This window comes from Amblyomma maculatum, chromosome 1 (assembly GCF_055883805.1).
Source record: "Amblyomma maculatum isolate TAMU_Amacu chromosome 1, ASM5588380v1, whole genome shotgun sequence".
Lineage (NCBI taxonomy): Eukaryota > Metazoa > Arthropoda > Arachnida > Ixodida > Ixodidae > Amblyomma > Amblyomma maculatum.
In genome coordinates this window covers 375135543-375162585 of record NC_139344.1, presented here as the reverse complement: position 1 = coordinate 375162585, position 27043 = coordinate 375135543, and the positions used below count along the sequence as shown (strand labels likewise).

At 44.4% G+C, this 27043-nt stretch overlaps 1 long non-coding RNA gene across 7 annotated transcripts in view; it reads left to right on the top strand.

Moving 5' to 3' along the window:
- Positions 1–27043, top strand: part of LOC146208280 (uncharacterized) — a 389535-nt gene that overhangs the window by 206931 nt on the left and 155561 nt on the right. For 4 of the 7 annotated variants that reach the window (XR_014704694.1, XR_014704692.1, XR_014704698.1 and 1 more), the window contains exons 3-4: positions 26352–26455; positions 26528–26597. The exons of the other annotated variants lie outside the window; for them this stretch is intronic. This is a non-coding gene — a long non-coding RNA (uncharacterized LOC146208280). The remainder of the gene's footprint in view (positions 1–26351; positions 26456–26527; positions 26598–27043) is intronic. 7 annotated transcript variants of the gene reach the window in all.

The window sequence follows — 27043 nt, the reverse complement described above, 5'->3', positions numbered from 1 at the left end:
TAAAAGCTGCCGCCGCGGCCGGGATTCAATCTCGCATCCTTGGCTACAGCAGTCGATCGCGTGCCCTAACCACATCACCACCGAGGCGGCGACCTTTTCGTAATGAAACAAACAATAAAAAACGATCCACGTAAAATTCTTGGCGAAAGCCGTGTTAGATCCCTCGTCGTGGTGATTACTGCTTCCTTTACAGGTCATGCCGTGAAACTTTGCGGGCAGTTCAAGGATCCCGCTTCTAGCGTTCTACATGGAAGGTCTCGTAACGAGTTTACTCAGCAGATCGGAAATGCAGATTTCGGGTGCAGTGTCATTTGATGGAGCAATGTGAGCGCCTTTAAATCAGGTGGAGACTAGGCTGAGACCTATGTCACACGCTAATAATGGCACCTATTGAGCGGCTCGAGTAGTAAATTGTGAAACGTCTGAACTGATAGTATTGTGCAGGTGATATTGTATGCTTTCTGTCAAATATGATAATATTATGCACAACTTGGAAATTTACAAAATACACCCTATTCACTAAGCCATGTTTTCAGTCTTTTCTACCCCTATACGGGTAACTTTAGAAGTTGAAACTGTAGCACGTGAATCTCATGGTCCATACATATTATATGATACACGCCAACCTCATTCTGTAGCTATGAAACACCCGAAGCACCTCACTCATCCGGATATTTTGCCTTGTAGGAAGTCTAGTACCGATCACTGATATATTTATCTCCGGGTTCCCATCCTTGTCATTACAATGCATAACAACTGGTAGCATGCCACTCATCAAAAACTGGTAGCATACCACTCATCAAACGCGCTATGTCGAAAAAGAGTATAAACGGCGCTTTTAAATTCATTCCAGAGGGTACACATGAAACCTTGGCTGCCTTAAACTACTGTAGCTTGTAACGAAGCAAAGTGACTACCAGTAAACGTGTACTGTAGGTAAAACTATAGATAGCATCATATATCAACCACTGCGAGCATCACTTGCCACACTGGCGCACTTTTTTCTTATTCTTTTTTTATATGGTTTGAGCGGTCTCCAGCGCTCACGAAAATTGATAAGGCTGGTGCGTGCCCCACTCTGCGTGGCGGAAGATAACTCTTTCTTAAAGATAACATTTGCAGCAAGTAATTCCTATCTGTGTAGAAATCAAAGGGGAGACGTATGAACCATAACCAGTCTCGTAAATATAAAAGGAATATCCAAATTAGAAAAATATGCCTCTAAATATTTGTTGCATTTTTTTCTTGATAAAACTGGATCGCGTATAAAACTCGGGTATATATTTGGTTTATAGGGTTTCGCGGCCCAATGTGACCTAGTTTGAAGATTTTTAACGTGTGGTTTGAGGACTTTCTCGTTTGGTTTCCTTCTGCATATGGAGAGTACTACGTTGGATTCGTTTGGTTTTGTTTGTTTTGGCAATAGGCTTCAACATACCAAAGCGCCAAGTGCTATCAGCGATGCCGTATTGAAAGAATCCGGATTTTTTGACAACCTGGGTTCATTGACGTGCACTGACATCGCACAGTACATGGCCAATCTCACTTCCTGCCTCCATAGAAAAGCGGCCGCCGCGGTTCCCATCAAACCCGTGGTCTTAATTTTAGCAGACGAGTACCCGAACCACTGAGCTGCCGTGGCGAGGCTCATGTCATACAAGTATGTCATATATCTTATGTGTGACCATTATTTACATTCGCCCTTAACGTATTTGAGCCGTAAGGTTTTGTTACGAAATCTTCAATCTACCATAGGTTACGAGCATAAGGCCACTGGTTTACAAGAAATACGAATTTTTCATTGCTATGTTAAAGTGCCCTTCATACGATGATCACTGATTAAGCCTTCAGGATAGATGCATAAAGCAATGGAATGATGACTTTACCTTCGTGTGAATAGGTTACGGTGGCAGTGATGGGACTCTCCGCCTCGCATGCAGGAGATGCTGTATTTGGTCTCCAGAGCCATGGGATAAATGCAGCTCTATATGTTTTACTCCTCTAAATGCTCAGCTTCATTTTTGGTATAACGATAAAACGCTCGAAAAGACCTACTTTAAGCGGTAAAACGCTTGGAAAGACCTACTTTCACCAGAGGATGGGAAGGTTTAGAGAGCCTGATACAAAAATATGATACTGGAAAAGGAGTATCGGCTAATATGAACTGAGGAAAGGTAAGGTTTACTAGCTAGCGCCTAGGAATTACCGGAAAAAAAAATTACGAGTTTTATCTACAAGTTTCTCGCGCTATACCCCGTTCATACTTTTTATTTCAAGGTGCAGCCGCACATTCTTATCGCAGATGTGCGTGCCAATTACTGATCGTGTAGCACACCGGGTGGTCACTTTACCGGGCAGTTGTGGTGCAGGAAAAAGCGCGTACGTGGCAAGCAAAATAACATCATTCAGACACTTGAAAAAACGTATTTATATGCGAGAAGTCTGCACTTGGTTTCTGTACACGTGACCACACAGACTCGCAAAGACCATTCAACTGGCGTGCGTTTAACGTGAATGAAAAAGAAACTGTGTGCCGCTTGTCAGAAATGTAACTTAAAATTTACGTGTTCTAACAACCTAAAAGAGAGTCTTCAGAGCCTCTGGCATGTCAAACAAATCTATACGCATGGGTAATCTTCGGTTAGTAGACTTCTGCTGTTCTACATTTGATTAATTGTTGCTCAACTCGCATGTGGCCATTTGGTATGCAGAACAACAAACACTGAAATCTAAGGAAATTATTTTTATTGGTAAAAAAACTTACTAACAACAACCGTCAGTGTTCCGGCACAAATGAAATTTGAAAATATCTGCGGTAATAAAGGTGGAACAATAACATTTCTACAAGACATACTGTACACACTGCTCAGCAGTAAAGGCAATATTCGTTTCTACTGCAATATCTCCAAATAAAGTGCTCAGGATAAAAGGCGTTCTTTAATTTGTTGGCGAATTTTAATAATATTGTTGCCGTCCATGAACATTCCTTGTACCTCTTTTCTCAGTTCGTTAACAAAAATATATTAAACTCGCAGGATTGTGTGAAAAACCTTTTACGGTCTCTCTTGCCGTAAGGGAAATGTCACACATTAGTGAAGAAAGGTACATAAAACCCTGCTCCAAATACCACAGCGTGTACAGGGTTAATAACCGCAATTTTAAAGGCAGTGATGATAAGTCCCTCCGCTTAGCGATATGGGCAGCAAGGGCTGTCAGAATTTGTGGCTTCGTTGCTTTGTCGGTTATTGTCTCCGTTGCTTTATCGATTATCTCGCAGTCGTGCGTTAAGCCATTTTCTTGTACACTGTAGATCTGGCTTCTCTACAATAAGACTGCCTGAAAGGAGAAGAGAACTAAACGAAGTGGGGGCCAGAGAAAATGTCGTACCTGTTGCCATCTCCTGTACGCATACCATCACATTTATTGAATGATTAAACGCAGTATTCTGAAATCAACACAAAAAAGCGCTCAAAAAAATGAATGTGAGCTACGTGCGCTCAAACAAATTATTACGCCTGTAGAACGCTCGTAGTGTGTCATGGTTTATTGTGATTAGAGTTTTTGGCTCTGCTTGTATAAGAATAGCTTGCCAATCCTCCAAATTTGTGCTGCCCCTACATTAAATAATGATCTTATATTTATATAATTTAAAAAAATATCTCTAAAATATTGTACGCTAACTTCGGCAAATATGGACAGCACTGTATGGCGGGCCTTATTCGCCCGATTAAGTGTAAATGAAAACGCCTTATGACTAAAACTGTTCGGTCAATATTCTGCGAGTGAGGGGGGGGGGGGGGGGGGGGGGAGAAAAAAGGCGATGCTACAGGTTTAAATTTAAGGTCTCAAACAATGAGGATGCGCTCAGCTTTTAAGATGCCTAAAAATCATCGACCTTATGATTAGAGACACAGGACATACGAAACACGTTTCCTCTATTTTAAAACTTTTTTTGCTTGCTCTTTCCGTGTTGCTGCAAGTGCAATTTTTCATGTAATGGCCGCAATCTAAAATACTTAAATCAAGGATCGTCTGAAGACATCTCGTTCACGTGCACATCGACCCATACTGCAGATACAAACATTTTTAGAAGTGCGCCACTATCAGTGCTCACGAAATTCAATTTGGAGTCACTTTACTTTTTGTACAAGCTTAAGGTAGGAAAACTGATATGCTATCTTTAGCCCTTTACATTTGGTCCATCACCGAAGAATTTTACGTTGTGTGGTAATTTTTACCTGCACATACCACAACTGTGTACATTTCAACTGTTTTAAAACAGAAACCTGCGCCAGATAATCTTGAGCATTCAGCAAATTCATGAAGCATTTCCACAACCCTTTGCTTCGTTTACGCGCTTTTACCAGTCCCAACTAATAATAAAAATTACGGGAAATGCACAAACAGCGGTTCAGCACGGAGAAAAAACACATAGAGAAAAAAAAAACGAATAGAAGTAACATGTTTCGGCCGCCTCTTGGATGGAAGTTACAAGGCTCTAAAATTCTAGTAAAGCTGCAATAAAATAATACGGAAGCCAGCCAAAAATGTTGCAATATTGCTAGAAACTCACGTGCAGCGCTTATGAGTAAAAAAAAAAAAAATGTTTTTGATTGTTTTTTCATTCAATAGATTCCTTCTTGTATATTCACAGATTTTGTTATATTGACAGGAAGCATTATAATGTTTGTTCACTTTTGTTGTGCCGTGCCCATGACCAAAATTACCGCGAATGATACCAGCCGATAGCAACTGCTACCAAATTCATCCTTCTAGGTTGTTAGTTACTTTTCGCGTCTTATTTAAAGATTTCAAGCCACGTTAAATTCAGCATAGCCGAGAGCCGCAGGCATTCTGTAGTTTGACTACCACCAAATGCATTTGCTGCTTGTAGTTGTAGTTGCTGCTTGTAGCTGTAGTTTTTGTGGACGCAAATGAGAGCAATGAAATGTTTTTAGAAGCCAATCGGCGCTTTCCTGGATACTGGACGGCTCCTTAAAAGATTTCCCAAACTAACATTTTCACTTCAAAATACAGTTTTAACTACTTATTTCCACTGTTCTTCTGATGTAGTACCTCTTTTACTACGTTAGAGCAGTTCGCAAGTGTCAGTTTCGTTCACGTACACAATCAGTTTTTATAACCGATCTTGATTTTCGATTACGGCTAGCAATATTACCTCATGCGTCATAGCCACTCTCGCAATTGCATTACAGCAGGAGCTGCTACCTCATAGCATTGTCATTAACTCTGGACACAGCAGCCACGGGGACAGTGATGGCACTCGAAATAGATGACGCTGTAGCGGGGCATAGGACAAGCTGAGAAGACGAGAATAGTTATCAGAAACGAACAAACAAGTCGATCAGCCTTTTTTTCTTTTCCTTTTGTTTTTTTGCGTCCACGCAAACCGGTTATTCGTCTATTTTACTGAACTCTGTTTGCACAGAGCTGACCATGCGGTGATAGTCTTGCAGTGAATGCATATCGAGCTAGGCTTTAGAGTTTTCTTTTCCCCTCTCTGCCTTTATTGGCTTTACGTTGCGAAATAGACGCTACATCAAGAGCCCGAGGCACTTGCTCTGTTTGCGGTATTCCTTTCTCAATTAATGTAATTACGAAATAACAGCTTGAAAGGCTAGTTGGTGCTGCATAATACCCTAGAATTTGGCGCAACAAACACAAACACAAGCGAAGAGTGCGCGGGTGTTGTGTCTCTTCGCTTGTGTTTGTGTTTGTTGCGCCACATTTCTGGGTAATATAATTACGGGCGAGGTTCGATATTCAATGCATTACCTTTTGATGACTATAAGCCGGGCATTGGCTATGGAAATATTGGAGTTATATCCGTTTCATCTGGAACTCTAAATAGCGCGGTGTTTCTTTTTGTTTCATTATTCATGCCCTAGCTATTTGCCGGCTCCCTTTTCGGTCCCTCATATCATTCATAGATGGCGTGTCGCAGCCTTAGACGTCATCGGCTGTGCAACATAATATCTAGCTGTTGGAAACAGTGGCAGCACGGAACACCAACATCCGCGGCTAGCAGATGGCTCGCAAGGGTGGAAACTTGGACGAGTCTGTAACAGTGATCCATGATATGAGTGTGCAGCGCAAAGGGATGAAGGATCCAGAAAAGGTACTCAAAACAGGCGCTGTATTGTGTACCTTTTCGGGGTTCTTCATCCCTTTGCGCTGTACATTCATGTCAAGGTTAGCAGATGGTAAAGCGGGAGGATGAAAATTCTCTCTCTGCATTTAAGGAAAGGGCATCAAGAGAGATAATGAGAGGCACCGGGTGGCTTAGTGGCCTGAGTGTTGGCTTGGGCTGAAAGCCCTAGCTGCTTCAACAAAGCCGTATAATCGTGCATGCGTGGCCTATTGAAGTATAGTCTTGCACGGGATCCAGGGGTGTGGAAGGTTGACTCTTATTTTCTCTCCCGCCTAAAATTTGAGTTGCCATTTGCTCGCAATTTTATCATGTCATGTGTTCTCGTTACGTCAGAAGACCAGCTGATGAATAAGTGCCCTCCATTTCCATGCACCAAGCACATTATTTTTCGCTCGCAATGCAGACATCGTCGACGCCGTATTTTCTCGACCACTGACCTTTATCTCTGTCAAGTTACAACTTCTGTTTGGGCTAGTTGGTTCATACTTGACACGATAGGGAGCAGCGCAAATCAACCGAAAGTAAAGAAACACTGAAGACAGTATGAGTGCTATGGAATTCGTCCTGCGCTTGCGTTTCTTCAAGGTAGACGTGCTATGGTCCTTAAAAAGTCCATAGCAGATCTGACTGCGCCAACAGACATTAGGAAATACCTAGCTCCTATAACACTACAGTAAGGAACACAGGAGAGCATGGATGTTGATTTCTGTTCACATGTTTTCGTAAATCAAGAAACTAGTGCAACAAAAGCAATGAACAAAGAAGAAGACTTAACAAAATTGACGAGCGCTTGCTGTCTTTCTTTGTAATTTTTTTTTTTTTTTTTGTGCTAAAATCTTGACTTAATGGATCACCAAATAGCTCGGCAGCATGCCGTCTCCATATTTTTGTAAATATACAAATACTGTCTCTCAAAGAAAAGTCAAGGGCATGGCAAGCATTTATGCCGTGAAAGGAAATTTTGATCAGAGATCAAGAAAACATCATCAAACGGTCCGCATCGTCCCATGCTTTCTAAAACACATAGAAACAATTATCTTTTCTATCAGGAAGGTAATGGAAGTATATAAACAGTCTCGATTCCTTTCACAAACAAAATGTAAGGAAGATTCAGCGGCTACCAGGGGGTGCAGCTGCTTGAAGTAAATGCTCATCTAAAATTGAGCTAAAAGAGAGACAGAAAAGACACCCCGGTCATTGCATGCATGAACTTCAGTTCCAGAGGCCAGCTTTCGCAAGCTGCGGCCAAACGTTTCCCAGCAATAGCCTTCCAAATTAAGTCAAAAGCGTGGCACCGTAATCCGCAGGTCCAGGTGCTCTCTTTCGGCAGATGAATAACACATTGAAACACTTGGCGAGTGAGTGACGAAATCAAAGGATATAGTAACGTTCGAAACGCATTCGACCGTACTGACTCTCAGCAAGTTTAGTGAGGGGAAGAGAAAAACTAAGAAGCGGAGCGAACGAGGAGGCGGAGAAAAGGGGGGGGGGGGGGGAGGGGGGATAATGAAAGAGTTCAGAAAGCAATAGATTTGAAAATGAAAACTTTCTAAAAACAAAAGGCTCAACCGACTCCTTTTCTATGTCTCCTTGATCCTTCTTCGCTTCTCCACTGTGACATTCTCCAAAGAGTATGCATGTGAGAAATAAAAAGCATCATTCTCGTCGAGGTGTTGTACTCTATGTTTGCACGTCAAAAAAAAAAAAAAAAAAAAAGTGGTGAACAATGCGGATAAAGTGCCTCACGGGATACAAAGGCAAATGGGTTCATACCTTTATTGGAGCGTCGAAATACGTGTTTTCGGTGTAGAAAGTGAAGGTAAAGACTCAACCTTTCATTAATAAAGACTTTACATAGCACCATTTTAAATGACCCTCTACCTATTTGCCGCTCGCCTTGTTCGGAGTGCATGTAGGAAAGGATTATAAATATTGCAAATATTGTAGGAATATATACAAAGAGTGAGAGCCAATTAGCCAAACATTGAGCTCCCGGTATTTGATGTACTTCGTAATCCTTGTCGACCACCATCAGCACCACACTTCGCCCTCTTCTTTCTCCCTAAGGACATGACGAGATCTGAGCGCAGACCTGAAGATAAATTACGGATATTCGCCACATAGAGGATCGAATAGGTCATGTCCGTAGTAACCTTCATAACGTGTATTGCCTTATGTATACACTAGTCAGGAGTTCTGCACAGCGCTAGAGCTGCTTTTACTGATACAGGTGCTCTGCGTGACGACTTGAATTAGTGTTCCTCACGTGGCCGCGTTCTTAGCTTATACTAAGACAAGAAATTCGGCTTTCTCATCACTTTTCCTTCTTTTTTTTGACGATCGGTTCTGCTAAAACCCATGAAACAAAAGGCAAAAAGAAAGAAGATTTGGTGTAGACACTATAATACGAAACGGTGACTTCACAAATAATTCCTCAAGGGATGGTTTTCTTGCGCCGCTTATTTTCACTGAGAACAGCAGGTTACAAGACTTTCTCAACATCAGATTATGGGCTGCAGCCAGCGTTGGCAAAGCCATACTTACCTGTTAGCTGGTGAAAACCCATGCCCTGGTGCGTAAGCTGATTTCGCTGCTAGCTTTTAGCCCCTTGCATCAGCACTCCCCAGATCCCCATAATATATCTTTCTCCCGCGTTACCTTCATTTTGTATTGGTGCTAGCGGTGCTGCTCGAGCGAGAAGGCGGTACAGCGCAGTCCTATGTCGCTATCGTTCCCACCAAGGCACGCGGAAACTATTACAACCCCGCGGTCTTGCAAAATGGCGGTCATTTATAATCTATCTCTTCTTTCTTCGGCACGTCCCTTCCCCTTCCGCCATCACTCGCATAGTCATCCACCAACGAATGGGGCTCTAGTACCGTTATTTGAGGCCCAAGCTCCTGCTACTTTCTATCTTTTGTCTGGATTTACCGTCTTTCTTTTTAGTGTTTCCTCTCCGATGACGGGCCTCTTACGCCAGCTCTCATACTTCGTGAAAGATTGGAACCAACTATTTTCGTGTTTTTTTTTTTTTTTTGATAGAGTGTTTCTTCATTAGACATGTAGGTCATATCTCTTTCTCATGCTCTAGCCTGCCACTAGCAGTTTTATTCGAGCGTATATCAAAGTTACAGGTCTTCAAAAAAAGGAATGCGGTGGCCCAGTCAGCTATAATGTACTCTGCTTGCGACTGGTTTGTGTGTCGTTTTAGTTTGCCCCATATGATCCCTTTTTACCTCGCTGTTTTTATATGCTCGGGTGTAGGTTTTAGCGTGGGAGCGGAGACCGATGGTGGTGGCGTAACCAAATTCTATGATCGGACACTATGATGAGTCTCGCAGCTGGTACGTACAATGCTCCCGATTGCGGAAAGCAAAATGAAGAAAAAAGACGCTCCCGCTGTCATATCCTGACCCTCCCTCCATATTTGCCTCCCTCCTCACTGCAGTTAAAAATCAACGAACACAACCATCTCTCTAATAAGGGTATAAGCTCTTTATTGGGAGCGCTAGCTGGCAAGCGATCTGAGTCTTACCCTCAACCCTTGTTATCATTGTTTTGCTTTTTTGAGAAATGCTTGACGTGCCAATAAGGCGTTGTAAAACGACCCCGGTTATCAGGTCGAGAAAAAAGATAGTACTACGATTGCGATTCTAGTGAACCACTTTTCTAGCGGAGCAGATTTGCACGAACATAATGAGATAAAGCATGCTCCCACAATGTAGGCAGCTCGGGAAAAGGCGCAGCATTGGTGCCAGAAATACTGAAGAAATATCACTGAATTAAAGTAAATTGTTTTCAAAAGATCTTTGTTGTAGCTATTCTTAACAAAATGTTGAATCACACTGTGAATCTTGTTTTCATTGTAATATCTTCCATTTTTGGTGCGTTATTACTTCAGATTTTAAGGCATGCAACCTACGTAATCACGAAATTTTGTATCGAACTGCAATTGCATTCTTCCTCGTGGAGTTTGCTGTGCGCCTTTATTTTCTCCTTTTCTTCCTTATGCCTGTCCGGTCAAAGAAATATATGAAATATATATATTCCTCTATTTTCACAGTTTTTCTTTACATCCCCGTTAGCTTCTACGTTCCCACCTAAACGCTCTTTTCTTTTTACCAGAAAATAATTTTTCCTTTCTTTTCTACGTATTTCCTTCCCTGTTTTTGCTGACAGAAATTGGGCTTTGCGAGTTCACTGAGTTTTTTTTCCTTAGTTTTTGTTCTCATCTTCATGTCGGCTTATTCTCTTCATCAAGCCTGTTTACTATTATCTCTCCAATATCTTAATTCCCCATGCGCCTATAATTCCAGACAGCCGTCCAACTGCCCCCTCCCCCCCATGCCACACACGTGAGACTGTGTATTACCAAATGTGATTAGTGGCCCCCTGGCGTATCCAGTCATTCCCAGCACTCCACGGCGCGCGAGGTTGCACTTTTTTTTTTATTTCGGAGTCTATTTTTTCTCCATCTTCGTTTCGCAGGCGCCTAAGGAAATATATAAAACAAGGAGGTTGCCTGTTGCTCTAGGTAGAATCAAGAAAAAGTCCGTTTCTATCCCGCCTCTGCATACCTCTATTTCAGGCTTCTTTCTTGCTTTCGTCACCGCCGGTCATGTGCAAGCTGTTCTTTTGTCTGCGGCGAGTTGGAAACATATAAGTCAGCAGCCTCGGCACCCTCTTTTTATGTTATAGGGCGTCTTTGCTTATTGTGCTGAGTTGAAAGTTTTCTGTAATTTGTTATGTTATCGCGACCTTTGGCTCTGCTTGCCGGGCAATGCAGGCCTGGAAGTCGGAAAAGCTCTGTTTCCAAACGTTTTGGTCAAGACAGAATTATTTTTTGTTTCATTTTGGACGTTATAATCTTGCAGTCTGCAAAGTCATTTTAAGGGCACATGAAAATACATATTTAAATTATTTATGGCGCTTTAATATTGTGCGTGCGCCTAAAAATGTGCCCCTGCTGGAGCATGTACCCCCAAGAAAGGGTCACCTATAAAGCCTCTCCAGTACACTTTCAGTATAATAAGAGCAAAGACTATACTGCTGCACGCTATGTCTAGTTTAATCAACAACAAGAGAAGAGACTTTAGTTACAGCAGTATGAACGCGCCTACGCATAGCATTGATGTAGCATGCCTGATCTGGCAACCAAGAGCATTAATAGGTTGATTCTTATTTCACCTTCCCACCTCAAATGAGCAACCCCAGTTGGCAGATCCTCCCAGGTTTCTGATATTACGCTCTCTATTAAATAGCACATGCATCGAAGAATAATTGCCCTAGCATGTCAGCTGCCTGCTATCACCTGCAAGCTCCATGGTCGAGAATTCGCGCTCACACTATCGACACTCATGCCATGCTATCTGTGTAATGTGCCCATTAACGATGTTGCGTTAAAACCGCGTATTATTTAGGTCTCATTTGATCATTATCAAGCGAAAATAATGTCACAAACGTTTCGCGCAAGTTCTGTGCGTGGAATGTTGCGCGGAGCTCTTAAGCTGAGTCAGCTGCCTGAGCAGCGCGCAGAGAAGGAAAAGTGAAGAACGCATGCCGCTTGACTAATTACATACCGCACCAGGCCTTTCAGCACCACAGCGTTAGACCTCATCTACTGGCTAGCATATAACAGAGAAGCCTGACACTTGGCCCAGCCGGAAAACCTGGGAGTTAAGAGCCGGGACCAGAACAGACCAGGCACATCAAAGTACTGGCAATTAAGAAGGCCCTGCGCAGCGTCGCGCAACGATGCATAGCACGTCGTTGCGAACGATGCATTCTCCGGGGCGTGCGTGAATACCATCTGGCGCCAAGAGCAGAGTGTACTTCTAGGTGTGATGCTATGCATAGACACGCTGAGGCTGGCGTATCGAACTGCACACATCATCGATTGCAATCGCCAGGATTTGCAATGGCCGCCGTCACCTTTGTAATAGTCGTAATGACAATCTCAACTGTGCTGATGCGGGGTTCCGCTTCGAGCTTCGCGTCATGCGCCAAGAGTGGTCTGCTCTGGGGCCTATTACTCATTACCGGAGTGATGAATTGCACAACTACGGTAAAGAACGGCTTCTACAGTGACGTGTAGGAACTCGTTATGATTTCTAGTAAATTGCATTGTACGAAGCCGTGCACAATAGTTTTGTTCAACGAAGTCAATGAGCAGATAAAAAAGTACGGTCGTTCTAAAATATTGGTCAGCATCTACAACTAAGAAATGGTGAGAGCAGTTTCAATCGATTGTATTCTGATTAGCTATAAGTGATAAATCGACGTCTCATTAGGCTGTAGCGAAAATGTGATTAAAATACGCAATAAAACAATACAATAACGCATTGTGCGTTTTATCCGGCTTGCCCTCATCAGTTTTCATAACCTACAAAACACCTATGACACAAGCATTTATTCGCCTTGAGTGTCATACATTCAGCGCAGCAGCTTGACTTCGGTCTTGTGTTTATCCCACTCACCTTAATGAATCCAAAGTGTATTGGGGCATATAAACTTGTGGCTTTTTTGCGCCAGTAAAATATTATTATCGTTACCCTCGACAAAGACATCAAGAAAGTATATGGTTCTTCTCATAAAGGTGTGTCGGCAAACAATATAAGCTGCTTTCCAGCATTCAGCAGCAACATAACTGGCGGATAGCTTGCGGCAGTCGGTAATGCCACCGACACCGATGGAGCAATTGCAAAGCTCCGGTCTTGCTACACAGAAAACGCATTAATAAATATTAAAGTAAGGCGAGCAAACTACCAGCAACTAAAGCCTCTAGACGATACAGACTCCTGAAGAACGACAAATGAGGTTACTGTGCTTGTTCCACCCGCAGGCTGCGTTCCGTACAAATAGAGAGTTCAGCTTGAGGCTTAGGAGTTTCCATTCGCTCTCCTGTCTGTTTTTTATTTTCATGCATCAGATATAATATCGACTTGACGTAGCAAAACAGGGCACACACGAGCTCGAGCCATTGAGCTTCTGCAAAATTTTGTTTCCTTGACTCATTGAAAGAATGACTGATTGGTTAGCAAATACGCGAAATGATCATTTAGTTTTCCCTAAATGTATAGGTTCCTTTAGCATTCTCGTAGAAGTAGCAGTTAGCACGAGTTCTCAAAAAACGGCATGTTGTCACTTTGCAGGTTCGCGGCAATATTCAGCATTGTTCTTTGATTATTTGCGTGATAAATGTTTACGCACGGTCGTTCTTGCCCAAATTGTTTTGTTGCGGCTCCTTTTATATTACAATTACGAAGATTTCAATAATGCTAAGGGACAAATTCTACTTGGCGAAAAAAAAAAAAAAAGGCTTTACCAGGTGTACAAGTAAGCTTTAAGGATTGGCGAAAAACATGGACGAAGCAGATCATCTAGTTGTAGAAATTTTCTGCACAACAAAGTCGAAGGAACCAGTAGTTTTCTTCTGAAATATAATTTCTGAGTACCACATACGATAAAGGGTTGCATCGAGATGCCTAAGCGAACATTCGTCAACACAATGTGACGGGCCCGCTCGGTGTTTTGAACTAGGACGCGATTGTACCGTTCCTCTTAAATGAGAACACTAAAAATACGTTTGAGCTAAGTGTGGCAAATAAAGGCTTATTCGTTTTTTTTTTTTATCAGGTAATTTTCTGCAGTACGTTAAGCAGTGAATTTCATCCGCATATGTGCGGGAGTAGGGGGGGGGGGGGGGGGGGCTGCTTCAGATCGCCGTTAAGGGCGCGACCGCGAGAGCCTTTAAAACGGTCGCTTTATTGACTCCCGTTTTCCGGCTGCCCTGAAGATTTTCGTTCACGTATATGTGCATCACTACTGCTTTATCATCCCCATTTAATTTGTACATCTGTAATCCCACACATACTGATTAGTACACAGTACTAAGATACCAAAGCGAGGCTGTTCCCTGCCCTGATAAGGCATGGAACAGGTAGGTCACCGACGCTTGCGACGGGGGCTTGCCTACCACCGAATTTTTATCTGTTGTAGGCAGTCATTGTACACGACACCGCTTCGGTGGTGGACGACGGCTGCTGCGGCACGCGTCTTTCTCTCCATCTTCTCTTTCTTTTTTCTCTATTTTCTCTTATGTCCCCATAAGGCCCGTGAATTTCCTTTTCCATCTTCCTAGAGCCATCACAACAACAAAATAACAGCTTGAGGGCTAGTCGGTGCGGCATAATACACAGAAATGTGGCGCAACAAACACAAACACAAGCGCGTGTGGGTTGTTTCTTCGCTTGTGTTTGTGTTTGTTGCGAAACAACATTATATGAAAAAATTTCCGACGTTGATATGTGTCCCCGCTTTAACCGAGCTGTCCAAACATGCGAGCGTGGCCTAGGGGCAGCGTTTGGGATCAATGGGTCGAGCGTCTGCCAGCTCGACTATGCCACGTGGTCTCGTGACGCCATACAGCCGGACCACCAGTCAGTAGTGACACAGCCATGTCTCCTGCCAGCCAACAGCTGCCGGAGCCACGCCTGCGATTTTTCGATTCCAACGCCGACGATGAAAACGCGGACATCACAATTTCCGAAGAACGCAGCCTTAAACACTATTTCATTAAATTATTGCGTAATGTCGACTGGACCTTTTTATAACTCTCATCATAACTCGCCGACAACTCTCGAGGCGCTTAAGACATGTCTCCGGCTTCTATAAATGGATTTCGCTCCACGCAGACTTATGGGTCAGCTTTACTAACAGTTGAGCGTTCTGGTAACTTCGGACTTCCTTCTGTCCTTTTTGTACCTCATGGATTAATCTTCCGTCTGGTAACCCAAGGCTAAGTATGATACAACTGATACTACAATGCATTAGGTAAAAATACATATTAGGGCACCGTATTATGATCGAACGAGGCGAATAAAGCACTTTATGATGTAGTACCGGTTTAGGCGCACAGCGCCTTGCCAGATGGGGTATTGTACCTAATGATCAAAGTGCAAACTGTGGTGCTCCCGAGAGCCTTGCGTATGCTTTTTTTTTTTCGAATGTGTGGTTGCGAGAACAATGTGGCGGCTCGCATATAGGATGTTTAACGTCCTCATGAACCACGTCGTCATGCGCCGGCGACACCCTTTTGAACACCTTGTGTTCACTAGGGTTCTGTTTGCGTTGTGGCGTCGCAGGTGCCTCGCTAAGGCGCGCCGCACTCCCGCCCGAGCGGGAGTCGGACGGCGAGACGCGGCTTCTGCGGCACACGCGCTTCTATGTTGTACGAGGGAGCACACTTGAGATGCCTGTCATCCTTTATTAGAACACTGCCTCCTCCTCCCCCCCCCCCCCCCCCCCCCCGCTATACTGCCTTCCCCTCTCTGGGAAATCACGTTCTTATTGCGAAAGCAATACTAAGATCACTTTTCAGCCGTTCGCGTAGCGCGGCGGTGCACATGAAATGACCTTTTGCGTAACCCCGTGTGACGTCACGCCGAAGAGCTGGGCGACCAACTTGAGCGACTCGCTGAGGCGCGCCGCAGACACGGGACGCCACTTTGTTTCGCTCCGCAAAAGTTCATCTGCGAATGCGGTATTTGACTTCTCACCTTCTATCCTGTGTTACCAACGGATGCCTGAACCTTGAAACACCACGGGGACACCGGACTTTCGACGGTAGGCCCAATTTCCTGGATTTTATGAGTCTTTAAAAATTTCTGACCGAGTCCTAGGCCTAGCTCGACTCCGAAGCCTCGCTGGGCGCTAGGCGTTCCCCGAAGAGGCTGGGAGCAGCGTCGCGACTTGAGACGAGCAAGATGATGGAAACCGCGGAGGGAAGAGACGCTTCCGACAGCGATATTTTGAACGGACAATGGTTCATCAGAAAGAGAAACCGAAACGTGGCAGTTAACAACGCCCAAGCCGATAACGTTGGAACGCTGAACCCACCCAAGCCCAAGCCCCCTCAAGGGAGGAAGCTGGCCGAAAAATCGATTGAGCGACAGCAGGAGCGAATTCCCAGCACCGCTAACAAGATCATCATTCGCCCCAGAGGCGGAATTAACAGTATTATCAACACTGTAGGAAGATTGAACTTGTCGCGAGTTATCATCCAAGCCGCCGGCCTGGATCTGACGACCACGAAGGGTGACATCATCTCCCCAAACTGTACTCAGCAATCAATACTGGTCGCTACCACGGATACCGAGAGAACTTACAAGTACGCAGCAATTCAAGCTCTGAAGATTGGACCCAACATAATTGAAGCCAAGTCATACATCGCCATGCCGGAAGACGGAGGCAAAGGCGTCGTTCACGACGTACCACTGGAATATTCAACAGAGGAAATTAAAGAAATGATAGAATGGAGTGGGACTAATCCGCAAATCTCCGGTATTAGAAGATTGGGAGCGGGATCCAAAACCATTCTGATACTTTTCGAAGACTGGTTTGTGCCGAAATGGCTCAATTTCCAGGGAATCAATATGAGGTGCTACTTGTATAAGAAGAAGTACGAAGTCTGCACAACATGCGGCAGGCTGGGACACAGAGCCGATGTATGCCCAGACCCAACCAACGTGAAGTGTCGCGGCTGTGGCTTGGAACATCCAGGCGCTGAACACACATGTGAACCTAAGTGTCAACTCTGCGGTAAAGACCATGTCCTAGGAGACAACAAATGCCGCGAAATATACAGGATGCCCTACCTCTCAAAGAAGAAAATGTGGGAGAAAAGGCTAGAAAAACAACAACTGCAATCAACTTCAGGAAGCCAGGGATCCATCCTCTACTCTTCGGAACAAGAGCACCGGGGACGAGAACCCCGAGGAAGGAACCGGGCAAACACGGACTCACGGTCGGGGACCCGATCGAGATCAAGATCAAGCTCGAGAACCAGAGAGACCTCGAAATCCCGGGACACGAGCCAGGGACGAGGGCCTGGCCTGCCTCCCAGAGATCCTAAGAATCCATGGGGCCAACTCAAGTCAGCAGACAACAAGACGGTAAGCTTCGTTAGCAAAACCTCCCAGGCTGAAAATAGAGAGATGGAAAAACTCAGAGGGGAAAACGCAGAACTTAGAGAGATGATCAAACAAATGAGTCGCGAAATTCAAGAACTTAAATCTAAATTCACCGAAAAGCCCACGGCTAACAGCCCGCCTGCAAATCAATCACATGAGGTACCAAAAACCACAAATTCAATTACTACTAATTCTACTTCAGAGGAATCAAACTGTATGAACTTGGAATTCACCCGGCCGCCACCCCAGAAGCGTAAAGGGGGAGAGACCGATCCATTTATAACCCTTAATAGAAAATTTGAACAACGTAATGACAAATTTGATAAGCAACTCGAGAATATTAACACGCTAATCCAGCAACTTCTAGGGGCTCAGGGACAGATGCAAGTGCAGATTCAAAATCTCACTAAACAAATGCAGGAAGCATCACTAGCCTTCTCTGAATCCAGTAACAGAATCGCAAAACTAGAAGAAACAATGGGTAACAATCATGGGCAAAAGCCATAATCAGAAAGACAACTCCACGATCTGGCAGTGGAACTGCCGAGGGTACCAGAGAAAGCGAGCGCTATTGCAACAATACATAGAACAAACTGCCGACAAACCCATAGCTATCATGATACAGGAGACTGGGAAAAACCCAACCAAATTGTTTGGATATCAAAGCCACAGCAGCGATAGGGGCGAAAAATCCAAAGTCACGACTTTTATTCAGAGAAACATAGCCGCTACTAATCACGAGATCACATCTCGGGATATAGAAGCAGTTTTAACTGAAATCATCACCGGAAAAAAAGACCGAAAGAGTATCTTTCTCTTGAACATATACAGCACTCCGAAGCAAAAGAAAGTTAGGTTTCAAGCCCTATTCTGAAAAGCCCTAAAGATCGCAGGAAATAACCCGCTTATCATAGCCGGTGACTTTAATGCAGCCCATCAGGAATGGGGGTACAATCGGCAGGACCCTAAGGGCAGACAATTATGGGAAGACATGCAAACACTAGGACTCACCCTGCACACTGATCCAAATGCACCCACACGCACGGGTAATAGCGTCAGCAGGGACACCACCCCCGACCTCACCTTAAGCAAGAATGTAAGTACAGCGGACTGGAAAAACACCGAGCAAAACCTAGGTAGTGACCACTTCATTATTGCACTCACATTAGGAAAAGGAATAAAAATTAGAAAACCCAAACAACCCAAAATCACGGAATGGGAAAGATTTAGGCAAATACGAGAGACCGAGGGAATTGAGAAAATTGACGATATCGATAAGTGGTCACAAACGCTAAAGAAACATGAGGAGGAAGCAACAGTCACTCTAGAAGACGAAGATGCACCGCCGAATATCGATAGCAAACTCCTAAACATGTGGAACAAGAAACAGGACCTAGAGAAAAGCCTAAAAACACAAAGATGGAACCGTAACATTAGGAGAGCACTAGCTCGACATAATAAAGAGATGGAGACATACGCCATCAAACTAAATGAACAAAACTGGTGTAGCAGATGTGATGAAATGGAACAAGGCATGAGCCTCTCCAAAACATGGAACATTCTACGACACATGCTCGATCCGGAAAAATCTAAAGCACAAGCCAACGTAAATCAAACTAAAGTTAAGCATGCCTTCGAAGGCTCGGACGAACAATTGATGAGTAAATTAATCGAAATCTACATTGGACAAACGGAAACCGAAACGTTACCAGCATATGAGGGGAAACCTAACCTAGACTTAGACGCCCCCATTACCAGGGCTGAAGTCCGAGCTGAGATTATTGGATTAAAGACAAGATCAGCCCCAGGACCTGACGGTATCATGAACACTATTATCAGAAATCTAGACGACGATTCAATCACAGCCCTGACAGGATACATGAATAAGGTATGGGAGACTGGACAACTACCGCAGGCATGGAAAAATGCCAGTATAATCCTCATACCCAAACCGGGGAAGCCGCCAAAGCTAGAAAACCTAAGACCCATATCACTGACCTCGTGCGTGGGAAAGCTAATGGAACGCGTTATTCAGACGAGACTTACCAAATACATGGCGCAAGAGAACCTCTGGCCACACGAAATGGTGGGCTTCAGGCCGGGGCTAAGCACACAGGACGTCATGCTCAGACTTAGATACGATATCATAACACATGAATCTTCAGATACAAAGACTATTCTCGGCCTTGACCTAACCAAAGCCTTCGACAATGTCAAGCATAAGGCAGTGCTCGAAGGTCTCCAAGAAGTTGGGGTTGGAACCAGAACCTATAACTATATTAAAGATTTTCTCACTAACAGAGAGGTCACCATGAGCTTTCAAAGCGCCAAATCACACACAATCACCTTGGGTAGCAAGGGAACGCCACAAGGCTCTGTCTTGTCTCCCTTTCTATTTAACATTGCTATGAGGGGGCTACCAGCACAACTAAAGCAAATACCGGACTTAAAATTTAGCATGTACGCAGATGACATAAATCTCTGGATAAATAAAGGTAGCGACGCAGAAATAGAGAGCAAACTCCAGGCTGCCGCAAATAAGGTGGTTGAGTACGCTGCGAAACGCGGTCTATCCTGCTCGCCGCAAAAGTCAGAACTATTCATCTACAACCCCAAATATAAGAAGAATAAAGCAGACATAAAGATAAATGTTGAAAACTACCCGGTTCCACAAGTAGAGGAAATTAGAATCCTAGGAATGATCCTCCAAGCAAAAGGGCAGAACACAAACACCATCAAAAAATTGGAGAACTACGCAGCCCAAGTTACGGGCATATTCAGAAGAGTAGCGCTTAGAGGACACGGTCTCAAGGAACGTAGTCTACTCAAAATGACACAGGCCTACATCATCAGTCGCATATGTTATGCCACACCTTTTCTCAATCTCAAAAAGACAGAACGTGAAAAAATCGACGTCATAATTCGAAAATGCGTCAAACGCGCACTAGGCCTCCCTGTCTCCACATCAACAGAGAAGCTGGAGAAAATGGGGATTCATAATACATGGCAAGAGCTCACTGAAGCTGTCAGAATCTCTCAACTGGAAAGACTAAGTCAGACGGAGACAGGCAGAGCCATCCTGGACTGGGTCGGACTCCAATCAGACAGAGGCCCACAGACGAAAACATCTATCCCACCCAACATAAGGGAACACATACTGGTACCACCCTTACCTCGAAACATGCACCCAGACTACAACAAAGAACGCAGAGAACACAGAGCCAAAGCCATCGCTAAAAGGATGAAACGCAAAGCAGTCGATGAAGTTGCTTATGTAGACGCATCATGCGGAAGACATGGAGCAGCTGTCTCGGCAGTAGTAAATGGAGAAGGTGCACCTAAAATTGCGGCCTCAACACGCACCCGTGACATTAGTACAGCTGAAGAGGTCGCAATAGCGCTCGCATGCACTGGTACACAGGCCAAAACTATAATCAGCGACAGCAAAACGGCTGTCTGGAATTTTGCAAAAGGACGGATCTCAGAGGAGGCCAAAAAGATTCTTCTCACAAATCCCATTACTAGAACCATATCCATCATATGGATACCAGCACATGAATCTGTCCCTGGCAACGAAGCTGCGCACCTGCTGGCCCGAGATCTCTACCACCGGGCAGCGGTAGAACAGCCCGAATGCAAGGGAATTAAAGATTGCGCTATCACATACAATGAGATCACAGAATCTTACAAATTAGATCGAAAAGTATACCCTCCCCCAGATCGGTCTCTCACTAACAATGAAGCACGCATCTGGAGGCGATTACAAGCCGATAACTACATCTGCCCTGTCTGGGTTTTCTTAACACAGACCGGGGAGGAAGAAGATTCTAAATGTAAAAATTGCGGACAAAAAGGCACGCTAGATCATATAATATGGCAATGCGCCGATTCCCCAGGCGCCGGCATTAACATTGATAGTAGAGAAGCCTGGGAGGTTTGGCTGCGGAGCGGAGATCCCACCGTTCAGCGGCACGCGACCCGCCTGGCGGCTGAGGCCGTGAAGAGTGCTTGTAACCTCACCTGACCTCAGCCTGCGGGGCCCTCCTGACTCGCTACCCGGCCTGCGTGCCGGGGGCGGGAGATGAAGGGCTCCTTTTCGGTGGAAATAAAGTTTTCATTCATTCATTGGGCGACCAACTTGAGCCGTTCGCGAGGGGCGGCGGTGCACATGAAGCGGCGGCCTAACTCCCGGTCTCTCCACGAGGAGCGCCAAAGGTGTTGTGACGTCATATTGTTGTATAAGTAGGCGACCGACCCATTAGGCCAATAAGGTAATTAGGTAATTAATTAGAATAACTATGGTTCACAAGAAAGGAAAGGCGCAGTATCTGCTACACGTTCTGTGGACACCTGAACCGCGCGAAAGGAAGGGAGGAAGGTGAGAGTGAAAGCAGAAAGAGAGGAAGGGGTGCCGTAGTGAATATGATGTCAAGGACGTGGCGTCACGCAACCGGAAATAGAGCCGAAAAAAGGGCATAAGAAGGGATTGGCGCGCAATTTAAAAGTACCAAAGACTAAAATGGGCAAACGAGAAGTGAATTAAGCAACTGGAAGCAACCAGAAGGAACCAACAGCAGCATCCGTGCTTTCGCATTACTCCAATGCAGACTCTGCAGTGCTCTTCAATTTTTTTTAGTTTATTATGTATATGTAACCTATAGTGCTTTGGTGTGTGAGTAATGTGCGTTTTTGTATGTATGTATGTACCCAATAAATTATATTTGTGTCCATTTTTCAGCTCAAAGCAGCTGAATTTAAGAATTTGTTCCTCTTCGCGAAGTTGAAAACATACGCTGTTATAATCACTTGCAACTCGCTTCTTGCAGAAAAGGAGGGAATTTCATGGTCAAGCTCCGCCTCCCATTTTCACCTAGGCATTGAAATTTAAACATGGCCGTCGTCGTCGCAATCTAGGAGGCCATTGAAACCGAGGAAATGTCACATTGCGTGGAAACGCCACATCGGAATTGCGTGCACTTAACTGCACACAGTTTGCTTCCATTCCACCTCAATCAATATGCGGGCGACATGGCCGGTATTTGATAGCGCGACCACCATTCCAAATCATAACTTTTGAGGAAAGAGACGAATGGGGACAAAAGAAAGAAAGAAAGAAAGAAAGAAAGAAAGAAAGAAAGAAAGAAAGAAAGAAAGAAAGAAAGAAAGAAAGAAAGAAAGAAAGAAAGAAAGAAAGAAAGAAAGAAAGAAAGAAAGAAAGAAAGAAAGAAAGAAAGAAAGAAAGAAAGAAAGAAAGAAAGAAAGAAAGAAAGAAAGAAAGAAAGAAAGAAAGAAAGAAAGAAAGAAAGAAGGGCTTGCCTGCCACCGAATTTTTATCTGGTGTGAGCCGTCGTTGCACCGCACGTCTTTCTCTCCTTCTTCCTTTTCTTTCTTCCCTATTTTCTAATTTGTCTGTACGAGGCAGCGGAGGTGGCTCAGCTACAGAGCTAGTAGCAGGCCCGTGCATTTTACTTTCCTTCTTCCTATAGCCACAACAACAACATTGTACAGCTCGCGGACGCTACTTCGTTTCGCCTCCGTCGAAACGCAACTGCTGGCAGTCGGTATCGATCCCGGGTACTCCGGCACAGTAGTCCTGAATCCTACCACTGCACCATCGTGGCGAGGCTGGTGCATTCGAAAAAAGGTTTCTGAGACCACTGCAGAATCTGCACTGGAGAAATGCGTAAGCTTGAGCGTGGCCGTGTTGTCCGCGACATGTCAGAGGAATTCTGCGAGGGACAGATACTGCGTATTTCCTTTCCTGTAAAACAATTATAGAACGCCGGTGAAATCTGATGCGTTCAATGAAACGCTGGCTGTGTTCGACAAAGGGCGCGCGATGTATACCGTGTGCACCAGCAACGCTCAGGCTTTCACATTTCAGTACTGCACGTTCTGCAGTGCTCTCGAAATTTTCAGACTACAGTTGGTTGATTACCCCCTTTACACACTTTCTAAACTTTCCCGCGTATTTGTGCGCTCAAATCGCGCCCTTTTCCGCACGTTCACGTTCACACATTTTAAATTCCCATCACCAGAAGTTACGTCACCGTACCACATGACTCTTTTTGAACGTCGACATTACCCCTCCTGGCTATTTTGGCGTCTGATTGACTGAACTGGCTCTAATAATCTACTAATTAACCTGCATACACCTCCCGATTTCTCGTACGATATTTTTTGTTGCTCCATCTGAATATATCTGAAGCAACCATTATTTTTCTTATAAACTCAATCGTTCGGACGTAATCATGCGGACAAGCTCGTGATGACATGAAACCGCAGACATAGCTATGCAATACTTACGCATTAAAAAACATCACCGCCGGTGATATCATGTCTTGTAATAATAAAATGTTATGACATGGGAGAGGTGGCGGTGTGCTGCGCCGTTACCCCACAAAACAAAGAGAGGCAAAGAGTCGCAAATAAAGCCAAAAGAGGCAGACAGTTTGAAGGAGCGTCAATATTTTGCATTACTTCAATACAGGTGGCCGTAGTGATCTATAATGTTTTCTTTTTTTTTTTTTTTTTTTCTGAATAAGGGCACTAATGCTATCACGCTAAGAAAGGCTACCAGACTGAACCTCGCCACTCCCTGACTATGATGCTGGCTGAAAGACAGTGTATCGTTGCTTCATAGCTATTCCCTCACTCGGATTCTTGAGAGCGAGGGCCCGTTGATATCTACATATAGCAAAGCAAAATCAGTTTGACGATGCTCGGTGTCCGCGCAGTTGCAAAGGTGAAGAGCAGAGGAATGTTAACGTTTGTACCGGAAACGGCCCGACAGTTATGAGCGGATTCCGGCAACCAAGCAATGTTACAATTAACACGGGAAAGCAGAAATAGAGCCTCGCAATTAATGTCGGTATTTTAAAAGATGCTCAAAAGTTCTTCCATGAATTGAGCTTTGTGAAAAATAGAGAGAAACAACAAGAGATACATCAGCAGCAAAACGTCTATAGCAAATACATTCACCGACATCGAAAGTGATAATTTTATCTCCGATTCTTCCTCTACCAAAGTAATTCTGAAGAAATGTACTCGCTTCCTTACATTTAGAACTTTACACAACTCTCGGATATTCTGGACGTAGCTATGATATATATTCTATCTAACAAAATCTTGACTGTGGTTTAGCTCGTGTTAAACCTGGTAGGGTAGCCAGAGCTAGATACTCCTGGCTACGCTTAGGTTCCGCGCCAAAGTAAGATGCATGGTTTACGTAACGGCTTGAACTTTACTCTTCATACCAATGAAGGCGCTCCGGGGATCATTAGAGTAGTAAGACTGTTTCCACTTTGTCGGTATCTTGATTTGAATTAGCAGAGTTTCGCTTACGACTTAGTCTTGGCTACTTCCCTATTGCGGGGTGGTAGTCGGTTGTAGATTGTTCAAGTTCAGTTCAAATAGTTTTTCGGTGGTGTGAAGGGACGTCGTGACTCTCTTGGGGTCTTTGTTAAAATCGCCCGTGTTGAAATCCCATTCGGTACGGCTAGGCCGCCCGTTAGACACAACATCTAGAGTGGTTTCGGTGGCGGCCTGTGGAGATATGTACACACCGGTTATGATGATTCCACTTTCACGAAGTTTGACAGATGCAGTTTCTCCATATTCACCGAGTAAATGAGAAAGGTGATGCAAATCCCGAATGCTGTCCCTGACATAAACGCAAACAGCGGCGTTTCGCACCCGGTCTACTCTAACGGCACAGCAGCAATACGTTTAAAGCCCGAAATCGACGGGGCCCCATCTTCAGCGACTCACGTCTCGGTGAAGACAAGCATGTTAGCAGCCATCAATAGAGTATCTCTGCCTGTATCCTGTGCAACAGCAGTTGCGGGTTATGACGTCACTCCGCGCATGCGTACAGTTGGCGAAGCGGTGGTGCCACGGCTCAGTGGGCAGCCACGCTGGCCTCTCGAAGCGGCTGGCGTAGTGTAGCTCTCGCTACAAAAATTTTATTCTTGATTGTTCTTCCCCTTCCTAGTCCTAACCGACCGTTTTCAATTTCCTAAATAATTACTCCGGGGAACGTCGACAACATTCGTTAAAACGCAGTGAGAAAAGAAAACGACCGCTGTCTGCAAAAGAGTGCGGAAAAATCAAGGTGGTTTTAGGTACCGTAATTATAAAATGTGAACTTTCTTTCCGGACTGGACTCGGGTATGAAGTATCAGATAAGCTGTCCATGGTTTCGTAATTGGAAAGTCGAATGGCGCCCGACTACCACGCAGTGGGGCAAGGCGAGGGTGAACGGCGAACGGCCACGGGAACATAATTAAGCGAGAAGTGCAAGGAAGGGCGGTCAGTTGGGGAATCAAAAGATTTACAATTCTAAGGAGCGAAATAATTACAGGCGAGAAGGTTCAAAGCGCATACAAACAGCGTAAATTGCTTAAAGTGTGTGTGCCTTTCCGAAAACTGCCATGTCAGTAGTCGATTTCATATATTTAGCGTTCTTGAAACCACAGCAGAGAGCGCACCTGTCATACTAATAACGTAAATTTGCAAAATACATAAAACCATTTTGTAGCGAGCGGGGACAAAACACGAACACCAAGTGGGAAGCAAGAATAACAGCGTTTAATTATAAACACATAATTATTGCCAAAATTAAGAAAAACAAAACCTAGTGGTTATCATGTCTTGAGCGGTGGATGGTGTAAACGGCGAGTTCTAGTTCAGTCGCTAATAAATTGTCTAGAAGACGGGTAATAAAGAAAGAGAGCGAGAAAGCAGAGTGATGTGTGCAATAAAGTTTCTGAAAGGCTCTTTGTTTTCTGAGTGGATCTAACCTGCCTCCTTGTGGCGTGGCGCGACGAGTAACCACGTTGATTTTAGGTGGTAGCCTCTCCGAAAGGAAGATCAGTGCCTCGGAACCGAAAGTGCAGCCATGCTAAGCAAACATCGTGTTGCAACAGAGCAAAGGAACTGCACCTATCACGCTGCTAGACTGAAACATTTTTGCAAGTTTGCCGAAAGAACTGCAGGAGAACGTAGAACTCGGTTAACCTTTCTCATCGTCAGGAGTGTCCACAGGTCGGGTACAGCACACCGAAAAATTCTATTTCAGTGACATATTTATATACCGTATAATTCCGCCAAGCTGTCTAAATATTTTGAAGTATTTCATTGTTTTATGGGCATTAAACAACACAGACACATTTGGGGTAGCTCATGTCGTACTTATGCTTGTGTTCCAGGTATGCAACTTAGAGTGCAGAAAAGCAGGATGAATTCTGTTGCTCCAGTTCGCGATAAGGTGAGCCACTAAACGAGAAGAAATCAACCAAAGAATCAGCACGAGGTGAGTTAATTGGTTGGAAAGGCAGAGACCTTGGCCGGCAAGATTTGCATCTGGTCTGCTACTCTGTGCTAGGGCAGGAGAACGTTCTCGTGGGTATTAATGTGAAGAAAGGAGTACTGAAATATGCAGACACCTTCTTATCGTAGGCATCTTACTTGCTCTCCTATTATCCTCCATTGTTCTCAGACATTCTTCGTACAATATTTTGCTCTCAGCGTCTCGTGATTTCAAAGATGCCCAGCCCATGTCTCCTTGTGGTGCATGTGTAGTTCCGCTGCGGATCCCAAGTGCTAATTCTCCCCTGGAGCTATGTGATTTGTTTAGGGGACAGCCTACCTAGGCTATGCTGGCATCGGAAGTGTCGCCATAATGTGTCGCCGGATGTGATGTCATAGTTCGAGAAATCGCCAGTTGTAATCCCAAGAGTAGTGTGGTGAAGTATATAAAGGCAAGTGATTAATTGATAAAAGTTATGGTTATCAGTAATAAGTCATGATCTCTCACGTGACTATAAGACTATCACGTGAGAAGGTCACGTGACAGTAACTTTGCATAACACTGTGACGAGGCTATGAGTTTATCACGTAG